Below are 19,758 nucleotides of genomic sequence, written 5' to 3' on the forward strand. Positions count from 1 at the left end.
TCCCCAACTCCTTTCTTTCTGTGTGAGTCTATATACTCCACTATCCCCTAAACAAGTCACAGATGTGACTCAGCTGGTTTCTGGGTTACAGCACCTTGTGGATCTAACAGATCAGGAGCACTGCCTGTGACACAACAGGATTTCAGCCTTTCTTCCTACTCAGGTCTTTATGAATGTCCCTGGTTTTTTGGTTGAAAAGGGTGGGAAGGAGTGTAGAATTGCTTCACCTGTAATTTGTGCTGCTACTTGTATCTCTGGCATCTCCCACCATCAGATGTTGCATTTGTTATCTTTCTAAACTGTACTCCACAAACACTCACCTCCACTATTGTGAACCTTTCCAAACCACCCCACCAGATTGCTGGTCAGACCCACAGCCCACTTTCTGTGCAGGCTTCCCACACTTGGACTGACCCACTCTTTTTTTTTGGACTGATCCACTCTTAATCACCAATAACATTGTAGCATCAGACCTCTCCACCACAACTCCCTGGAGCTCCTCAATGTCCCCTGTATTTGTGTCCCTGATCCAGAGAAAAATTCCTAGCTTTCTATGCACCCCATTCTTTCATTGGCAAACAAAAAGATTCTCAGCAGAATCACTGGAGGATATATTTTGTTCAGTTTCACAATACTATCCAGGACACAGGTCAGTGTCAGGGTAGGATCAAGTACAAACTCGTGTTATGCTCTGAATGACTACGCCAGCCTCCTTTCTTATGATGAAACTGTATCTCTCATGGGCCATATATAGCTCCTCCCTGCTTCCTCTTGAGCCCACCAATCCATACACATAACACTTCTGTGATTAAATCAATAAATTAAATCCTGCATCTCTAATTTAAAATGGTATGACAACTCGATCTGCAGAAAGAAAAAAATCTAAAGACATTCTTCAATCCTACTACATAATTAGTTAGACACCCAACACAATTCTGTAGCTGTGTCCTTAATATTGCCCTTTGTTTTCATTTATGTTCTTTGGTTTTGTGGTTGCAAGGAACAGAAAATCACTCAAGTATCAGAAAGCCCATAAACCAGACCCAAGAAAAGACAGGATAGGATGACGGGATGGTTTGGTACTCAAGATGGTTCCAAAGGCTTGAGCAAAAGCTACTCATGAATCTTCATAAAACTCAGCCCTTGGTATGACTCTACACTTCTCCAGATGGTTCCTTCTTCCTGTATCATGACCTACCCACTACTTCTAATCCAGTGCTTCTCAAACTATCTGTGGTCTGGGAATGCTTTCTCCCACCACCCCCCAATCCATCATGGACCAATACTTTTATAAAACACAAAATCATAGTTTGGATGGTGCTATACTGTTACATTGCTTTATAGTGGGGCGCCTGGGTGGCTCAGTCGTTAAGCGTCTACCTTCAGCTCAGGTCATGGTCCCAGGGTCCTGGGATTGAGCCCCGCATCGGGCTCCCTGCTTGGCGGGAAGCCTGCTTTTCCATCTCCCACTCCCCCTGCTTGTGTTCCCTCTCTCGCTGTGTCTCTGTCAAATAAATAAATAAGCAAATAATTGCTTTATAGTATAAAAGCTTAGCTGCTTCTTTTTCCTTTTGCTTATCAAAGAGTGGTAAATAACAGCACACAGACCAGTACTGATGCTCATATCACACTTCCAGCAGCACTGCACCCATCTGCTTTCTCTTAGTTTCTGATCTCTCATACTATTGGGTTCCAAGTGGCCATCATTGTCTACCCACCTTTTCTTACTTTCCAACTCTTAAACTCTGCCCCTCCTCCATCTGTTAACTGCCCTCCCTCTCTTAGGTGACATTCTTTGTTTTTTTTTAATTCTTATGTTAATCCCCATACATTACATCATTAGTTTTAGATGAAGTGTTCCATGATTCATTGTTTGTGCATAACACCCAGTGCTCCATGCAGAATGTGCCCTCCTCAATACCCACCACCAGGCTAACCCATCCTCCCACCCCCCTCCCCTCTAGAACCCTGTTTGTTTTTCAGAGTCCATCGTCTCTCATGGTTCGTCTACCCCTCCGATTTCCCCCGCTTCATTCTTCCCCTCCCGCTACCTTCTTCTTCTTCTTTTTTTTTCTTAACATATATTGCATTATTTGTTTCAGAGGTTTAGGTGACATTCTAAAGAAAGGAAATTATATTGGCTTACGTCATCTTTTCTGTTGTGCCTATGGCTGCTCCAGGTTCACTAGCCTACCCTTATCCAATAACTTCAGAGTGGATAAATGGCATCGCATGGTATGACACATAGATGACCAAGAAGCAATTGGCACATCATTTTTAGAGTTTTTTAAATTGGTGCAGTTTCTTATAAGGGAACATTAAAGAAGAATATAAAATATCTGCATGACCAGACTGAGTCCTAGTTAAGTAATAAATGTAACTTTTCTCTCTTTGAAAGAGCTGACTGTTCAGTGCCTTCCCTGGGCAAGCTGGGGATGCTGAGCTGCTGTGGCCAGTGACTGTCAGAGCAGTGTTCGGTGTGATTCCTAGTGCTCCTCTTAATTGGATGTACCATTAATCTTTGCTCACTAATAAGACCTGAATTCAGGAATGAGTAAACACATTCTTCCCAGACAGCACAATAATTTTTTAATCTACTTTCTCTCGGGTAGGTTCTGGAGAGACTGCTTTAGAATTAAGTTTCTCATAAGGAAACAATAAGTAAATAGGCCTCAAGAATTTTCCTCTTATCCTGCCCCCTTCTGGTCTGTAGAGTCGCGGGAAGTAGAGAGAGGGTGGCAAGAAAGCTCAGAAAAGGCAGTGGATAATGCCTACTAAGGAGAAAACATCCAGAATTTAGAAACCCACCCACAGTCAACTACTGGCTCCAGGATTTAGAAGACCTGAGGCTCTATTAGACACAGTGCAAAAGTCTTCAATAAGATTGCAGAAATTCACAAGTTGCTCACTGGAATCACCCCGCCCCCAACCTATGAAGTCAGAATTTCTAGGAGTGTGTAGGGAGAAAGTATGTTCCAGATTCCCTGGGGAAAGTCCCATTTGACACCTTTTATGGAACAATCGGTGCCTTTTAATTATTTCCAGGTCTTTCTTCTAGGCTTTAAGGTTGCTAATTTGGATAACAAATTATATGGTCATCTTGGTGTGAGCACTGTATTTTTCTGGATACTTGCCAGGTGATCTTCATGTGTACCTAGGATTACAAACCACTGATTTTGTCCAAATTTCTTATCTTGTTGAAGAAAAAAGCAACAGTCCCCAGGTTTTTGGGTTTTTTGTGTTTTTTTTTGAGATTTTATTTATTTATTTGACAGAGAGACAGCGAGAGAGGGAACACAAGCAGGGGGAGTGGGAGAGGGAGAAGCAGGCTTCCCGCGGAGCAGGGAGCCCGATGCGGGGCTCGATCCCAGGATCCTGGGATCATGACCTGAGCCGAAGACAGACACTTAACAACTGAGCCACCCAGGCGCCCCTCCCCAGGATTTTTTAAATCTGACTAAAGTCACCAGGCAGTTAGCACCTCACACTCTAATATCACATTTGCCTGACAGATTCTACCCCTCCCCCCGCAAGATGACACTGATAATTCCCTCAGAAGCAAGAAAAGAACATTTCCTCTACTACCTCCTTCTTCCTGACCTCTCCTCTCTGTCTGGGTATAAAGCTAGCTAGCTGGTTCCAGCACAGTTGCTAACAGACAGGTGGAAGGAAACTAATACTGAGTGATTGTGTCCACGTGCCAGACACTAGTCACTTTAAATGCAGAGCCCTGAGGCTAAGTTCAGGGTACCTCCCCACCATCACGCACTTGCCCCGGCCCATATCTTCCCCTCCCTAGTCTTTATTTGTATGCTAGGGTCAATTATCCTCCAGGGCAAAGAACTAGTATAGCATTTGGCCATGTTTTTCTGTTCTACTGAAACAAATGAGTCTAACTGCAAGAGGAGATGAGCTTCTAAAAGAATTCACACTTGTGGGAAAAGGAAATCAGGCAAATGAGTAGAACTCAACAAGGGAAGTGACCACAGAAGGAGGAGTGAAATGCGGCCTGGTAGGTACTATGAGAAACCTGAGCTCACCAAGCTGTTTTGCTAACCCTGCACCTTGGGTCGGTTCTTGTGAGGTTAGAACTGCTGACCCCAATACGTGCCCTCGCTACAGGAGTACTTGCACGGAAAATGGTTTTACTTTCTCTGGCATGGCATTCGCAAAAAAATCAAACACTTTGGCCTCTTAAGACTCCTCCTTACATATTCAATGTTATTGCCCCAGCACACCCTTTGCCAGGAAAACTAGATGACGGGGTTTCAGCCTGTGGCACATACTAGGCAAAATTTCTGCGGGTGATCCAGGCCATCAGTTCAGCCTCCCTGCCTTGATGATAGTTCCCTTTTGAGATACTGGGCATCTGTCTGCAAGTAGGTGTCAGTCATGACCATCTAACCCATTATTCTGGCAGGCTTTAGTTATATAGAAGTGCCTGATAATAGACACTGAAGAATCTTAATTCTTTTCCTCGAGGGAGATGCCTAGGTCAGTGTAAACATGCCCACTTCCTACTCTACTACCTTCTCTGCTTACGACGGGTCTTGAGAGAAGTGGCCTTTGACAAGCCATAAAAAAAAATTCCAGTGAAACTCTATGCCCAGAGTGCTGGTTCATACTCCCCTTTCCTTTACATCTGATTATATAAGGAAGGCCAATCAAACATCACTGAGCAAACAAACAAACAAACAAAACAAAAAACCCAACTCAACAAACATCCATAGCAAAACTCCAGAAGGCTTTAAGTAGCAGCTTCCTCCACTAAAATTCTAACTCTAAAAATAAGGGTTGCCAAATAAAATACAGTATGGAGGTTCCTCCAAAGGTTGAAAAGAGAGCTACCCTACGACCCAGCAATTGTACTACCCAAAGATACAGATGTAGTGATCAGAAGGGGCACCTGCACCCCAATGTTTAAGCAGCAATGTCCACAATAGCCAAACTATGGAAAGAGCCAAGATGTCCATCAACAGATGAATGGATAAAGAAGATGTGTGTGTGTGTGTGTAATGGAATATTATGCAGCCATCAAAAATGAAATCTTGCCATTTGCAATAATGTGGATGGAACTAGAGGGTATTATGCTAGGTGAAATAAGTCAGTCAGAGAAAGACAATTATATGATCTCAATGATATGCAAAATTTAAGAAACAAGGCAGAGGATCATAGGGGAAGAGAGGAAAAAATGAAATAAGATTAAACCAGAGAGGGAGACAAACCATTAAGAGACTCTTAATCTTGGGAAACAAACTGAGGGCTACTGGAGGGGAAGGGGGTGGGGGGATAGGGTGGCTGAGTGATGGACATTGGGGAGGGTATGTGTTGTGGTGAGCATTGGGTGTTGTGTAAGACTGATGAATCACAGACCTGTACCCCTGAAACAAATAATATATGTTAATTAAAAAAATACAGGGGGCTCAATTAGACTTGAAATGCAGATACATAATAAAATTTTTTTAGTGCAGTATTTGGGACACACTCATACTAAACAAATATTTGTTTTTCTCTGACATTCAAATTGAACTAGATGTTCTGTATTTTTATTTGCTAAATCTGGCAATCATAAACTAACTGATATCTCTACCACCACATACACTCCCCAACCCCACCCTTTCACACTGGTCCAAGTCATATCCCAGAGGAGGGGCAGAACCAGAATCTGAACAAGCTCAAGTTCAGATAGCAAAACTGTTCTCTGACTTCTGGACGGCCGTATGAAGACCTCTGTTATGAAGAAGATGAAGAGGACCATGTGTGGGGGCAAGGGAATGTCACTTTGACAGTTCTGCCTGGGTGCATCAGCACCCCCAAAATTCATGCTTTTCCCACCCTAACTTCTACCCTTGGCTTCCCCATAGTAAGTTCCCATTAAAATCCTCCCTCTGTGGAATATCCTCCAACGAGGTATTATTTTATGCAACAGTCTACTACCAACCTCTGCCTAGGCAAACAAAACAAAACAAGGCTAAGTGAATCCAGTCTTACACTTCATAAACCATAATTACAAATCTTTTAAGAATACCATTTCGAGGGAAGTGAAACCTGATAAAAGCATATCTGAGATAGATCATTAACAGTTATAGTATTTGAAAATTTAATTTAAACAAGTCAACTTGATGTTATTCTGTTTTTGTCTGAAGGCACATGTGTGCACACCCACATAAATATATAATTGCTGTTACCGATCTTTGTAGCCCTGAAGCCAAATCTTCAGGTGTCACTTGAATACTGAACTGCACCAAGCCTTGCTCAATGGCTATCTTTAAAAAGTGGCCAAATCAGGACTTGGATTCATACAGAACATGTGCACAGATAGCATATGGACAGCGCTGACTTGCTGCCTGCCATTATCAGGAATATCCTGGATCACATCCCAGATGTTGGCCTCTGCCTTGATGGATGCTCTGGTTCTAACCGCACGACATAATGTAATGTCCAGTCCATTTCACAAACTTATCAGATTCATGTGTTCTTAGGTAACTGTCAAATATTGGATAATATGCTCAGGCTTATATTCCCAGACTTTGTTATAACCCAAATCCTTCTAATTAGAGATACAGGAACTTGTTAATAATCACTTCTATATTAAATTTGTCATTATTAAAATTGCAATAAACTATGTTATATTCTTAGTGAGTAGAAGCTCATTAACTGAGCAGAAAATTGCTCTCCTTGGGGCGCCAGGGTGGCTTAGTCGGTTAAGCGTCCGACTCTTGATTTCAGCTCAGGTTATGATCTCAGAGTCATGGTATCAGGCCCTGTGTCGGGCTCCATTCTCTGCAGGGAGTCTGCTAGGGATTCTCTCTCTCCCTCTCCCTGTCCCTCTACCCCTCCCCCTGCTCGAATGCTCTCTCTCTCTCAAATAAATAAATCTTTTAAAAATTGCTCAGCTGTATGAATGCACCAACTCTTTCATGCCATGAGAAGGCCCCCTTCTCTCTCTCTCTCTCTCTCTCTCTATATATATATATATACACACATATAGAGCTGCATATATATATGATTACATAGTAAACAAGTAGTACTTACTACCTGTGCTAAGCTCTTCAGTTATACAGAATATTCTTCTGAAAATCTGGCAAATACTGGCCTGCAGAAACTCCCAGGATTAGTGGGGGTGGAGAACCAAATGGCTGGTAATCCATACCTAGAGCTACTACCTTCTCATAACTGTTCAGGTTTGCGGTGTTGCAAGCACCTCCATTCTCACAGCACATACTCCTCTAATCTGGCATTCCCATTTCCAGGCAGAGGGGCCTGGCACGTAAACATCATGATTTTCATCAGCTAAAAATTGGCTCCACGTCCCCAAAACATCCGAATAATTTCCTATTCCTGTTAACTCAGTGGCATAAAGGTTTTCCTTTCTACTTCTACTTCTAAATGGAGGCTTTATGTTCTCCAAAATGAGCACATATATATCAAACAGGGGCATATCTGTTTTGAATTTTTATATTCAGAATCCTGTCAACAATAACATTATAAACCCGAAGACCCTAGGTTTGCCTTTAATTATAATTTAGTATCATTGTAGATTGATGGCCAAAGCTTTACTTGAAATATTCAATAAGAACTAGGCAGTACTGATATGGTCACAGGATCATTCAGTAAACTGACAATTTTAGAAAAGCAGTGAAGGGGGTTGGAATAAAACACTGTAATGAAGAAGCTTTGAGGCTTCTTGATGAAGCTGATGCAGATGTGGACAAACAGAAGACCAAAATTTTATCATGTTCTTACTTTCTTCCTTCCCACACCCTTAGAGTCAAAAGACACCAAATGATCCATAAAGAAAGGGACCCTAGATCAAGGTTCTTCTCTGTCTGGTGAGCTCAGCTTCCAGGGGCTATTTAGATCAATAAGGAAAATAAGAGACTATCCAGGGAAATCAATCAAATCAGTGCTGATGATCAATAGGGTAATAACAAGCTTTCTAACCATTCATATCCATAAAGGTAATTAGGAGTCTTGAGCATTTGAAAATATCACCATATTTTTTAAAGACATGTACAAGAATTTCCATGTTAATTCATCTAAAGCACAGACTTCATTTTTATTTGAATTATTTTCATTCTTCTGTTAATCTTTATCTCCTTTCTCAACAACCACGCATTCCTAATGACATTCTACAGTGTAATAGTTGCAAAGCCAATCAATCACTGGATAACTATTTATGGAATGCTAACATGTACTCAGCACTATACCAGAGGCCAGATGGACATTAAAGAAAGCTTTTCGAATACTTCCTGAAGCCTTTTTTTTTTCATTATTTAAAGAAGAATCTCAAAGTTTTACAAACTTGTAATGTCTTCTAACAACTCTTGCCTAATCACCTGTTGTCAAATCAAAGCTTAATGAAACTTCAGTCATGGTGTGATCATCTTTCCCTCAGCAGAGGCTTCATACTGCTCCGTATTTGAAGAGGTGAGAGACACTGTGATTTTATATGATGCCCATGCTCAATCCAAGCTCTATTCCTGATACTTAGAATATGTGAGCCTCGAGGATGAGTAGGCACTCTTTCTTACTTCTGTTCACACAGCCAAGGGATGTCTTCTTATCACATGAGAATGGCAGACAGAGCTATCTTTGCAGACCATGTGAAGCCAATTAGGAGGCTCATCTATAGGGGGCCATAGTTATAAGCATGCCTCTAAACTATTACCTGCTCAGAACCTAAAATATAAGACTCAAACTGTGTGGTTTTGAACTGCACTAGTCTGAGTTGACTCCGTACCCATACATGTTCTGTACGTGTAGAAGTTCATTTAAGCAGTGGGGAGTGGAGGACATATAGAGAGTCAAACCACCTAATTATTACAATACCCCACTCTCAAGTAATCAGTTAGTATTGGATTTTTACCATGTATAAAGTTCAAAGGACAACAGAACTCCGTTGTTTGACAAACCATTTACTTGGGATCATTGGTATCGACTTACAGTGAGTCAACAAGACTGGAAAGTTCACGTTTCTCTTCCATTCAGCAGAAAACGTTGTGCTTCCTTGGCAACTGAGAATGTTTGGTTAGGCTTTCACTTTTTTTCTACTTATGAAGTGCAAGCAAGGAAGGAGTCCCACCAGCTGAGACTTGGTTCAGAAACAGATTTCTCTGCCTGGAGTAACTGAAATAACCCACTTGGTGCCTGAGCATAACTCTGTTCTTTCTTAGATTTATTGTGTCTTTACGGTCAAGCCTCAGGCAAATAATAAAATGTAATTGAAATAGACAAGGTAGTTTTTAAAGCCTGAATTATTTCTTCATCAGGAAGCTTCTAAATTTCAAGTGACTAAAAAGTTCTTACTCTTGGGACACCTGGGTGGCTCAGCTGATTAAGGGTCCAACTCCTGATTTAAGCTCAGGTCATGACCTCAGGATTTTGAGATCCAGCCCTGTGTCAGGCTCCATGCCTAGCATAAGATTCTCTCTCTTTCTCTCCCCCTCCTCTCTCTAAGAAATCAATCAATCAATCAATCTTACTCTTAACTAGCCAACATTATTCTTTACTTTTCAAATCTAATCAACTATGTATGTAAATGAGACAATGGAGTAAATACCTTTTCCCTACTAGGTAGAATTTCCTCAGCAGCTCTGGAGCTTTGAAAAGAACTCTAAGCTCGGGCGCCTGAGTGGCTCAGTTGGTTAAGCGACTGCCTTCGGCTCAGGTCATGATCCCGGAGTCCTGGGATCGAGTCCCACATTGGGCTCCCGGCTCGGGGGGAGCCTGCTTCTCCCTCTGACTCTATCCCCTCTCATGCTGTTTCTCTCTCTCTCTCTCTCAAATAAATAAATAAAATCTTTAAAAAAAAAAAAAAAGAACTCTAAGCTCAAGCAAACGTCAGAGGATTCAAAGTCCTTTTCGACGTTAGCACGGGGGATTAGAGATCAGGGTGAGAGGATAGTGGCCAAGGTAGCAATCACGAATGTTTACTTTTCTGGAGACAGAATGTCAAGTGCTGGTGTCCGCACTGTCCTCACCACTGTGTTCTCTCCTACTTCATGACCCCACCTCCTCCCAAGTCAGGTCCACGCAAGAGCTAAGGACGAAGGTTCCTCTGCTGCAGGAAAGACAAATACAGCTCTTGACCTGAGGCTGCGGTTGAAGAGAAGCTGCTTCCACCCGAGGTACTTGGAAAGGCATTATGCAAAGCAATATCCAACCACTTCGGTTTCCTTGTATATTTGCTACAGAGCAGCTCCCACTTTGCAGATCCTCTTCTGGATCAGGCTCTAAGCTTCCACTTTCATACTTGAAGAAACGAACAGGCTCATTGTGAAACCGAGTATCTTTTCTCCTATAGCACTCCTCTTGATCCTTCCCTCACTAATTACACCCCATACCTGCAGACACCCCCTAACCAAGCTTTGAAGGCACACTGGGTAGTTGAGCGTACAGAGAGGACAAACCATGATTTCGAATCTTCCTTCACTGGTACACTACTCAAATACCAACACTTACGTGCTTCTTAGTCCGGAGGGGTTCAGTCTCTACACACTACCTGCCCCATCCCCTTAGTAGACTGAATAGTATAGCCCCAAAATTCATGTCCACCCAGAACCTCAGAATGTGACCTTATTTGGAAATAGGACCTTTGCAGGTGCAATTAGTTCAGTAAAAAGGAGATCATGGGTTACAGTGGACTAATCAGGCCCTTAAAAGAGGAGAGGACACACAGAGAAACAGAGACAAACAGGGAAGAAGACCATGTAATGACAAGATTGACGGAAGCAGCTGCAAGCCAAGGAGCGCCAAGGATTGCCTGAAGCTGGGAAGAGTCGAGGGAAGATTCTTCCCTTGTTTCTTCAGGGAGAGGATGGCCCCACTGACACCTTAATTTTGGATTTCTAATCCCCAGAATTGTGAGAATAAATTTCTGTTGTTTCAGGCTACTTGGTTTGTGGCAATTTGTTACCAGCAGCCCCAGGAAACAAATTCATATACTTCAGGACCCTACTTGCTAGACACCCCCAGCCAGGTTCCTTGTTTTATATCAGAGGGGAAAAAAATGATCTTTAAATTGAACAAATTCAGAAAGACAGAAATGAATCTTCTATAAAATTACTTTTCAGTATATTCTGGGTCAAAGAGGAAAATACATTTTTAAAAGAAATGATACAAGCTGCCTGGAGAATTCCCTCAAACATCTTAACCATGACCACACACAATTTCACTTCCTCTGTGGCATAGGATAGGTGTCATATGAATAGGACAGACATCATGAAGACTACAATAGTGAAGGGTTTTAAAACTAGCCACAAAAGCAAGTTTTATGAGAATTTTTCAAGGAGATTAAACACACGCAAGCCACGTACAGGGAAAGATGGCAGAGAGACATAAAACATATAACATGACAGTATCCTCCAAAAAGAAAAAGAATAAAGAAAGAACCTATCATCAGTCGTGAAACAAGTAAAGGAAGCTTAACTCAAACAATCCTTTAAAAGTTCCTTCCAGAAACAGAACAATTAGGGCTCCCAGAACTAACGCAGTGATGACTTCTCCTGACAACTGGGGAAAAGGACAGCAGAGGGGGAAAAAGAAATTCATGGAACCTTCACTGATACCCCTAACTTAGAACAAACTCAACTCAATGGTATAGGGGCAGAAATACGGGCTGTTCTTCTAAACACTCTTCTCCACTGCCTCGGATTAAAGAGTGATTCCTGGAAGCCAGAGGACCACCAAACTCATCCAACATACACACTCCCCCTGAGGTGGAGCAGCATTCTCAAACTGAAAGCGCCCTTCACCATAGAGGAATACCCCCCAGATATGTCCTTCATAATAACTATGGAAAGGGGCGCCTGGGTCGCGCAGTTGGTTAAGCCTCGGACTCTTGGTTTCCACTCAGGTCCTGATCTTAGGGTGGTGAGATTCAACCCCACCCGGCCCCGCACTCAGCGCTGAGTCGGCTTAAGACTCTCTCTCCCTCTTCCACTGCCCCTCCCTCTATGCTCTCTCTCTCTCTCTCTAAAATAAATAAATCTATGAATCAGTCAATGAATCAATACAATGGAGAAGCCTTCACTTGTCGCTCACCAGGCACCCTCATGCGTCCTCAGCTCCATGGCCTCCATGGAAGGCTGCAGGGCCACTCGCAGGCCCCTGGCGGGTCCCGCCCCACTCCTGGGACCTGGCGTGCCTCCAGGGCCACGAGTTCCAGTACCTGATGGAGAAGCACTCGGTGATCACCGGGCGGCGCCACTTGGTTGCAGGGCCCAGTGGAGGTGAACATGGGCCACTCGAGCTTCATCTCGCTGCGCCACCACGACAGCCTCACGCCCCAAGCCGCTTCCCGCGCTGCCTCGGCAAGAGTAGCGCATTGGAGCTCAGCGAGTTCCGGGGGCGTCCGTGGCTGCCGCTACAGCTCCCGCGCATGCGCGTTCAGCTTCCCAGACACAAACATCGAGATCACGTTCTCCGCCCTGTCCAATGAGAAGAGGGAGTAGCAGGAGACTCCGCGGTGAAGCCGTGCCCGCCCACGTCTTGCCCCTGACCATCAACATTCCAGACACCACGGCCTGCTTCATCAGCCCCCTTCCCTCCCCCACGCAAGGCGTCAGTGCTGCAAATGCCTGCTCATCCAGCCCGCGGGGAGCAGGCCCTTCGGGGCACAAAATGGGCTGTGTGATACCAGCTGACCGCAATTTAATGGCCGCCAACTTGCAGCCAGAAAATGAAAAGGAAGTTTCTGGTGGAGACAGCCCAGAAGAGGATTCAAAGCCACCTTATTCCTCTGCACAGTTGATCGTACAAGCAATTACAATGGTTCCTGATAAACAACTCACCCTAAATAGAATGTATTCACTAAAAATTATCCATACTACAGGACTGTGGACAAGGACTGGCAGAATTCAATTTGCTGCAATCTCTCCGAATCGTTATTTCATCAAAATACCAGGTTCCCAGGAAGAACCAGGCAAAGGCTTATTCCGGAGGATAGATCCTACCTCTGAAAGCAAATTAATAGAGCAGGCTTCTAGGATAAAGATGGCCTAGGGGCGTGGCCTTGCTTCAAACCAACCCCCCCCCCCCCGCCCCCGGGACTTCTCTCATCTAGAAGGGCCCCAGCCTCTCTCAATCACACTGGAGTGCTGTCTGCTCACTGCAGCGGTGCCCAGACCCCCAAGAGCCTCTTAAGAGAAGGTTCACCGCCCCCCTCCCCGCCCCCAGAGCCTGAGCCTGGCACCTCACAGTCCAAACTGGCTGTCATCCAAGAGGCCCCGTCTGCCCAGAGCACACCAGGCTGCCTAGCTGGCCCGTTTTAATTGCCATGTAGCAGCAGCTGCCACCAACCATCAGGCTTGTCACCTACACAGTCACAGCCCTGTGACCACCTCGGCCTCCCGGCAGCTTGTTGTGCAGGAAGTGCACGTCATCCATCAGATCCCAGCGGTGTCTATCACCAGCAGGGCCAGCCTGGCCCCAGCAAACACATACACTGTCGCCGGCCAGGCAGTGGTCACTCAGGGGGCCGTGCTGGCCCCTCCTAAGGCACAGCTGCAAGAGAATGGAGATCACAAAGAAGTGAAGGTGAACGTAGAGCCTATTCCTGCAATTAGCCGTGCCACACTAGGCACTGCTGGCCAGACCACTCAGACGTCACAGACCACCCCTTGTCCAGTCACCACAGTATAACAGGTACCTCCAGGTCAGGTACCGGTTGCTCAAAAAAACCCTAACACAAAACGGGACTCACACGGTGCCAATCCCGGCTGCCAGTCACGACCAGGTGAACAATGCAGTGGTGAGTCCTCTGCGCAAACTGGCAACACATGCGTCAGTGTCGGCCTCTTTGCCCACAGAGCACGAGAAGGGCGACCAGTCAGAGCGGTCAGAGCAGAGACGGTTCAAGACGGAAGACAGCACGAGCATCTTCCTCACCCTGAGTGTGGACCACAGCCGGTGGCCAGCAGGGAGAAGGTCATCCCAAACGAGCGACTGGGACTATTACCACCAGGAGAACCTGCGCTGTGTGAATGGAGGTTGCAGTCCTTGGATTCCCCACGAAAAGATTTACATGGGGATCCACGCTCAAAGAAAGATAGCCAGAAGGAAGGTAGCAAGCACAAAGCAGTTTCTTAAGGACAGTACACTCTAAAGAAGAAAGAGTGGACAGGCCCAGAGGTTGCAGCCGCCCTGAGGCTACAGGGGTACTTTCTTTTTATGGAGGGGGGGAGTCTTGGATCATGGACAGGGTGGTCTCTAATAGAGGCTGCTTCTAATCATTTGGGGAACTCCTCCCACAGGTTGGGAGAAACCTACAAGGTTTCTATGGGAACCTCCTTGGGGGACTAAAACCGTAATGCAAATGCATTGTAATGAGTCTAGGGGTTACCCCAGAGCAGAGGGGTAAGAGGGGAGGCAGGCTCTGCACCAGTGGTTCTTGGTCTGTTAGCCCCAGGGTCTTGGAAGCTGCAAAGTCAGGATGTTTTGCCCCCAGGGCTTCTAATGTGTAACCTATTTATCACTGTCCTTGCCTCCAGCTCCTCTGTAACTGTTTATCAGGACAGTTTTTCTTACTTGTATATTAACTCTCCGGTGCCAAAAGGAGACACTGTCTCTCACCTATGCTGGAAGCATGTTGTCTCGGAAGGGTAGAGGGCCCTGCGGTTGGACTTCACCTCAGCACTGAAAACACAAAAATGCAGATGGTCTTCAAACTCAAAGAAAGAAATCACACCCGAACAAAACCACCTGCAATAAAGCCTGGTTCCGGAAGCGCCTCCCCATTCTGAGCTCAGCTTGTAACCCAGAGCAGAGACTCCTGGTCCTCGTGAGGGCGGTGCCTGGGGCAGGCAGAGCTGCAGGGACAGGGCGGGAGCCCTCCCCGCTGCCCTCCCCAGACCCTTGGCGTTGGCACTGGTAGATAAGGCAGTATGTTGTTGTTCTCGTGGGGAACTGGAATATTTTGAGGTATACTTTCTTTACAAAATACTGGGGTCTTTGATATTTCAGATCATTCCGTTTCTACTCTGGAAATTTTGGAATCTCCTAGGACCTTTCATGTTGATTTCGTTTGGGGGAAAAGAAACAGTGTCGTTTTGTTTTTCTTGTTTGTTTTCAGCCTATGGAATGATCTCCTTTTGTTTGTCCTGTTAAAGTTCAGATGGAGCTACTTGAGGATATCTGCAGGTGCTCCATGTTAGAACAGACGCCTGATGCATGTCGTGCACCTCCAGCTCAGTATGCAGGACGGACTCACGGACGCCCACATCGGGCTGCATGTAACCATGACCCAACGAACGGCTGGATTCTTGGAGCTGCACTTAATTGGTTCTTTCCTGCTACTTTTTGTGGTTTCTTTTTTCCTTTTTTTTTTTTTTTTTAAGTATTCTTACTGTATTTTTTTTTTTTTTTTTTTTTAGATTTTATTTATTTGTTAGAGGGACAGAGAGAGAGAGTGCACAAGCAGCAGAGCGGCAGGGAGAGGGAGAAGCAGGCTTCCCGCTGGGCAAGAAGCCAGATGCGGGACTGGATCCCAGGAGCCTGGGATCATGATCTGCGCTGAAGGCAGATGCTTAACGGACTGAGCCACCACAGGGGTTCCTGTGGTTTGTTTCTTTTTGTTGACTTTGTTCCTGGCATAATTTTCCACTCTAAGTAAAACAAGCCTCCTAAGTGTTGTGTGTGTTTAAAACAACAGAACTGTCCTACTTCGTGTGAAAAAAAGATTCAGTCTTATACTGCATACCCTTTTCAAAAATAATAATAATAATAATAACCATGAAGAAAGAAACAGAAACATAAAATTGAGGTCCCTTATAGGTGTGTTCTTTCTAGCAACTATCCCCTCAGAAACAGAAGGCATCATTACACATTACACCTTGCCTCAAGCTCACATTATAAGATGAGGGTGCAAAGAGGACCCAGGTGAAAACAGAAGGGAGCAAAATAGGAACCACCCAACCCATTTAGGGCAATGAAAAGGCCTAGACAGCACCATCCCCTTTCAAAAATGAAAAGCATAAATATAAAAGGCTCATCAACAACACAAAAATACTAGAGCAGGAAAAAAATTTAAAAATCGAACAAGTTTAAAAGATTTTTCTAGAATAAGCATACTCCAAGAAATTAGACGTTTAGACTTTGCATTAAGACAGAAAATAAAGAAAATTATCTTTGAAATAAGATGACAGAGGAAAAATAAATAACACAATAAAAAATTTTAAAGGAAAAGGCAATGAAAAAAGTTGAAGATCACAAAGAGCTAGGAAACAATAAATAAATATGAAGCAGGTAGAAGGAAAATGAGAGAAAAATAATTCTGATATGTGGGGGATAGTTTTGAGAAAATTATAGACCAAATACAGAGGAAGCAAAGATAGGAAAGTATTTAAAACAAAAATGATAGCAGGAGGGCAAACACCAGCATTTCAACAAACTGATAAAGGATGCCCCTGAAATATGAAATAGTACATGAAATTAAAAAGACATTAAAAGATGTTACAGAAGAAAACTTTCCCCAAATGAAGAAAGAGCCAAATTTATGAGTCAAAAGGATGTAGTATGTTACAGAAAATAATAACATAAAACCACCACAACTAATATGCATATGCTGAGAAAGATTTTATACTTCAAGGATAAAAAAATTTAAGTTTTCTCTGAGTATCCATGAGGAGAAGACAAACAACAACAAATTTAAAGTCACTTACAAGCAGCCAGAATATTTTGGTTAAATCATTAAGTCAGACCTGTCACTTCTCTATTCAAACCCATCCAGTGTTTTTACCTCTCATTGTGATATAAACCAAATTTCTAAAATGATCTATAAGGCTCAACCTAATCTTAACCTCAGTTAGCCTGACCTCATCTCTTCTATTCTTCACCTTATTTCGTTTGCTCCAGTGAAACAGGCCTCCATACTCTTCCTCATATATGCCAGACATGTTACCTCAGAGCCTTTGCACTTGCTGTTCTCCCTGCCTGGAATGTTCTTGATGCAAATATCTGTAAGTCTTGTTCACTCATATCCTTCAAATGTCAACTTCTCATGGATTCTTTTCCTGACTGCCCCATTTAAAGGTACCCCTCACTCTGGCACTCCATATCCCTCCTTTTCTTGTTAAATTATATTTATTTATCTATACAATATAGATCATTCATTTTTTTTTATAAAGATTTTTATTTATTTTTTTGAGACAGAGAGAATGAGAGACAGAGAGCATGAGAGGGAGGAGGGTCAGAGGGAGAAGCAGACTCCCTGCCGAGCAGGGAGCCCGATGCGGGACTCGATCCCGGGACTCCAGGATCATGACCTGAGCCGAAGGCAGTCGCTTAACCAACTGAGCCACCCAGGCGCCCTAGATCATTCATTATTTATTCATTCTGCTTATTGTATATGTCCTCCCACTAGAATTTAAGCTCCAGGAGAGCAGAGATATTTGCACGTATGTTGTTTATTTCTATACAATCAATACCTAGAGTAGTGCCTGTCCAATGGTAGAAGCTCAATAAATAAGTGTCAAATGAATGAATGAGAGGGGAAAAAAATCTATCTCGAAGCTCTCCATTGGACCATTCAATTCCAGAAGATAGTAGATAAATAAGGAGAAATATGTGACCCAATAGTTTAGCCTCACCTTATTCATATATAAAAGCAACAGAGAAGGATTGTTAGATGTAAATGATCTCAGAAAATATAGCACCTGTGCCTATGTTTTGAAAACTTACCTAATAACAAAATTTCATTAAACTAAGAGGTAGTGCAAAATACACAGTCGTTGGAATATAGAAGCTACTTTATGAAAAGATTAACAGTACATATTAATTCCCTTTTAATTATGACTAAGGCTAAAAAAAGAACTATTAAAGTTGCTTTAATTAAAGTTAAAACTTAGTTATAAAAAATAATGTAAACATCATAAATCTTTAGGAAAACTATACAACAGAAAAAAGCAATAACTATAATATACTTAGTTGTCCTAGAACATTGTAGCAGAAATCAAAAGGAAGGGACACAGGTCATTAAAGTAAAATTGTGCTATGTTTCTAATATTTCACATGGGAGACTGAATTCTGTTGCCCAAACCCAATAATAATGAGGGTCTTAAACATTTAGGACTTACCCTAACATACACGGAATTACCCTTTGAAAGCAATTCTTCCTTTAGGAATTTACATTAAAAACACACTTCCCTTCTCCAAAAAGAATTATAACAATTCTTTTCTTATTGCAAAGAATGCCACAGAAATGTTTATTGTAGCATTTCTGTTCACAAGAATATTTATTGTAGCATTGTCTGCAGTATGAAAATACTTAGAAGCAACATAAATGATCATCAATAGGAGATGCATTAAAAATCTTTTCGGCTGAAAAGAAGGTATGTGGCGATTAAAAAGCATCACTTAGATTTATAGATTTTATAGATTTATATTTTTTAATACCACAGCATGCATTACTCAGTGATGAAAATGAGTTACAGAATGATATATAGACCTTTATATTTCATAAATAATGTATAGATTTTTATATTTTATATTTCATAAATACACATATGTACATACATAGGAAAAAGTGTTTGCAAGGATACACAAGTTGTTAATGGTTATTACTACCAGGGAGTCTGAAAGAACAAAATAATGAGAATGACTTTCACATTTTCCTGTATATACTTGTGTATATTTTATTTTTACAGTTATATGTAGTGTTCCTGTCCCTTAAAAAATAAGAAAGACTTTTTTTTAAATATAAGGAAGGAATTTTCTATGGAGTCATACATTACTCAACATATAATTAATGTTTGTGAGGCACCAGGTATCAGACAGATCCACTGGCATTCTTGCATTTGCACACAACTTTCCATTCAGTGAGTGATTGCCCCAAAGTGAACTCATTTCTCTGACTTAGCTAGGGCTGAGAAATCATCATCACAATCTCTATAAAATTGTGTTTATTAAGAGCATCCATACTGTTTATGAGTCATAGAAAACATGTTCATTTTCTCATCTGTGTTAAAAACTGCTTGGAGGATTGATGGAGTATTGCTTAGAAGATGTTCTAGAATTCAGATGAAGATGTGTTAGGATAAATCATTACTAGTTACTATATACTTGCACATACTTAGAGGATAGAGCTCAGAAACTGATTAAATGTACTGTCTCTTCTTTGATCTTCCTGTCACAGCCCCCGGACAAAATTCTCCTGAGCTCTTGGCAGGGCAGCTGAGAGGAGAATCGCTCCTACTTCTTTTGCTGACAAGCTTGTGCTACAGTGGGGGCCGGCCGGAAAGGTAAGTCAGTTGGCAGTAGCACTCACGGAGGGACTAAGAGGGTGCAGGGCTTTATGTTAGGTGCTGTGGGAAGGAAAAAAAGAACTGGGCCATAACGGGGTCCTTGACCTCAGGGAATGGCTACTGGCAATCTCGCTGCCTCTTTTTTTGGTAAATATAAATTCTGATGAGAGGAGCTAAGACAGACATGGAAACTGTCTGCATAGTGTGAGTAGACATACATCATCCCAGAGCCTCCTGCAGCCAGCTGAGTTCTGAAGGAGGGAACAGAAAAGAGGAGAGAAATTCACCTGTACAATCTACTCCACGGTACAAAGTACTACAAATTCCACAGGTCTCTCTCTGACCGACAGAGCACGTATAAAAGCTGAGACACCTCATTCTTGGCTTAGTATCCAAAACAAAGCAGAACTTTCAGTTGAATACTGTTTCTCAAAAAAAAAAATTTTTTTTTAATAAATAAATACTGTTTCTCTTCTTGTTCCCAAATTTATAGTTACAGCAAAGTTATCAGCTGGAA

General features: G+C 42.8%; 1 pseudogene; it reads left to right on the top strand.

Annotated features, from left to right (window-relative positions):
• LOC118022547 overlaps positions 1-14,091 on the top strand; it is a 30,791-nt pseudogene extending 16,700 nt beyond the window's left edge.
• Positions 14,092-19,758: the final 5,667 nt, after the last annotated feature.

Source organism: Mirounga leonina, unplaced genomic scaffold (genome assembly GCF_011800145.1).
Source record: "Mirounga leonina isolate KUSES-001 unplaced genomic scaffold, KU_Mleo_1.0 Mir_176, whole genome shotgun sequence".
Taxonomy (NCBI): domain Eukaryota; kingdom Metazoa; phylum Chordata; class Mammalia; order Carnivora; family Phocidae; genus Mirounga; species Mirounga leonina.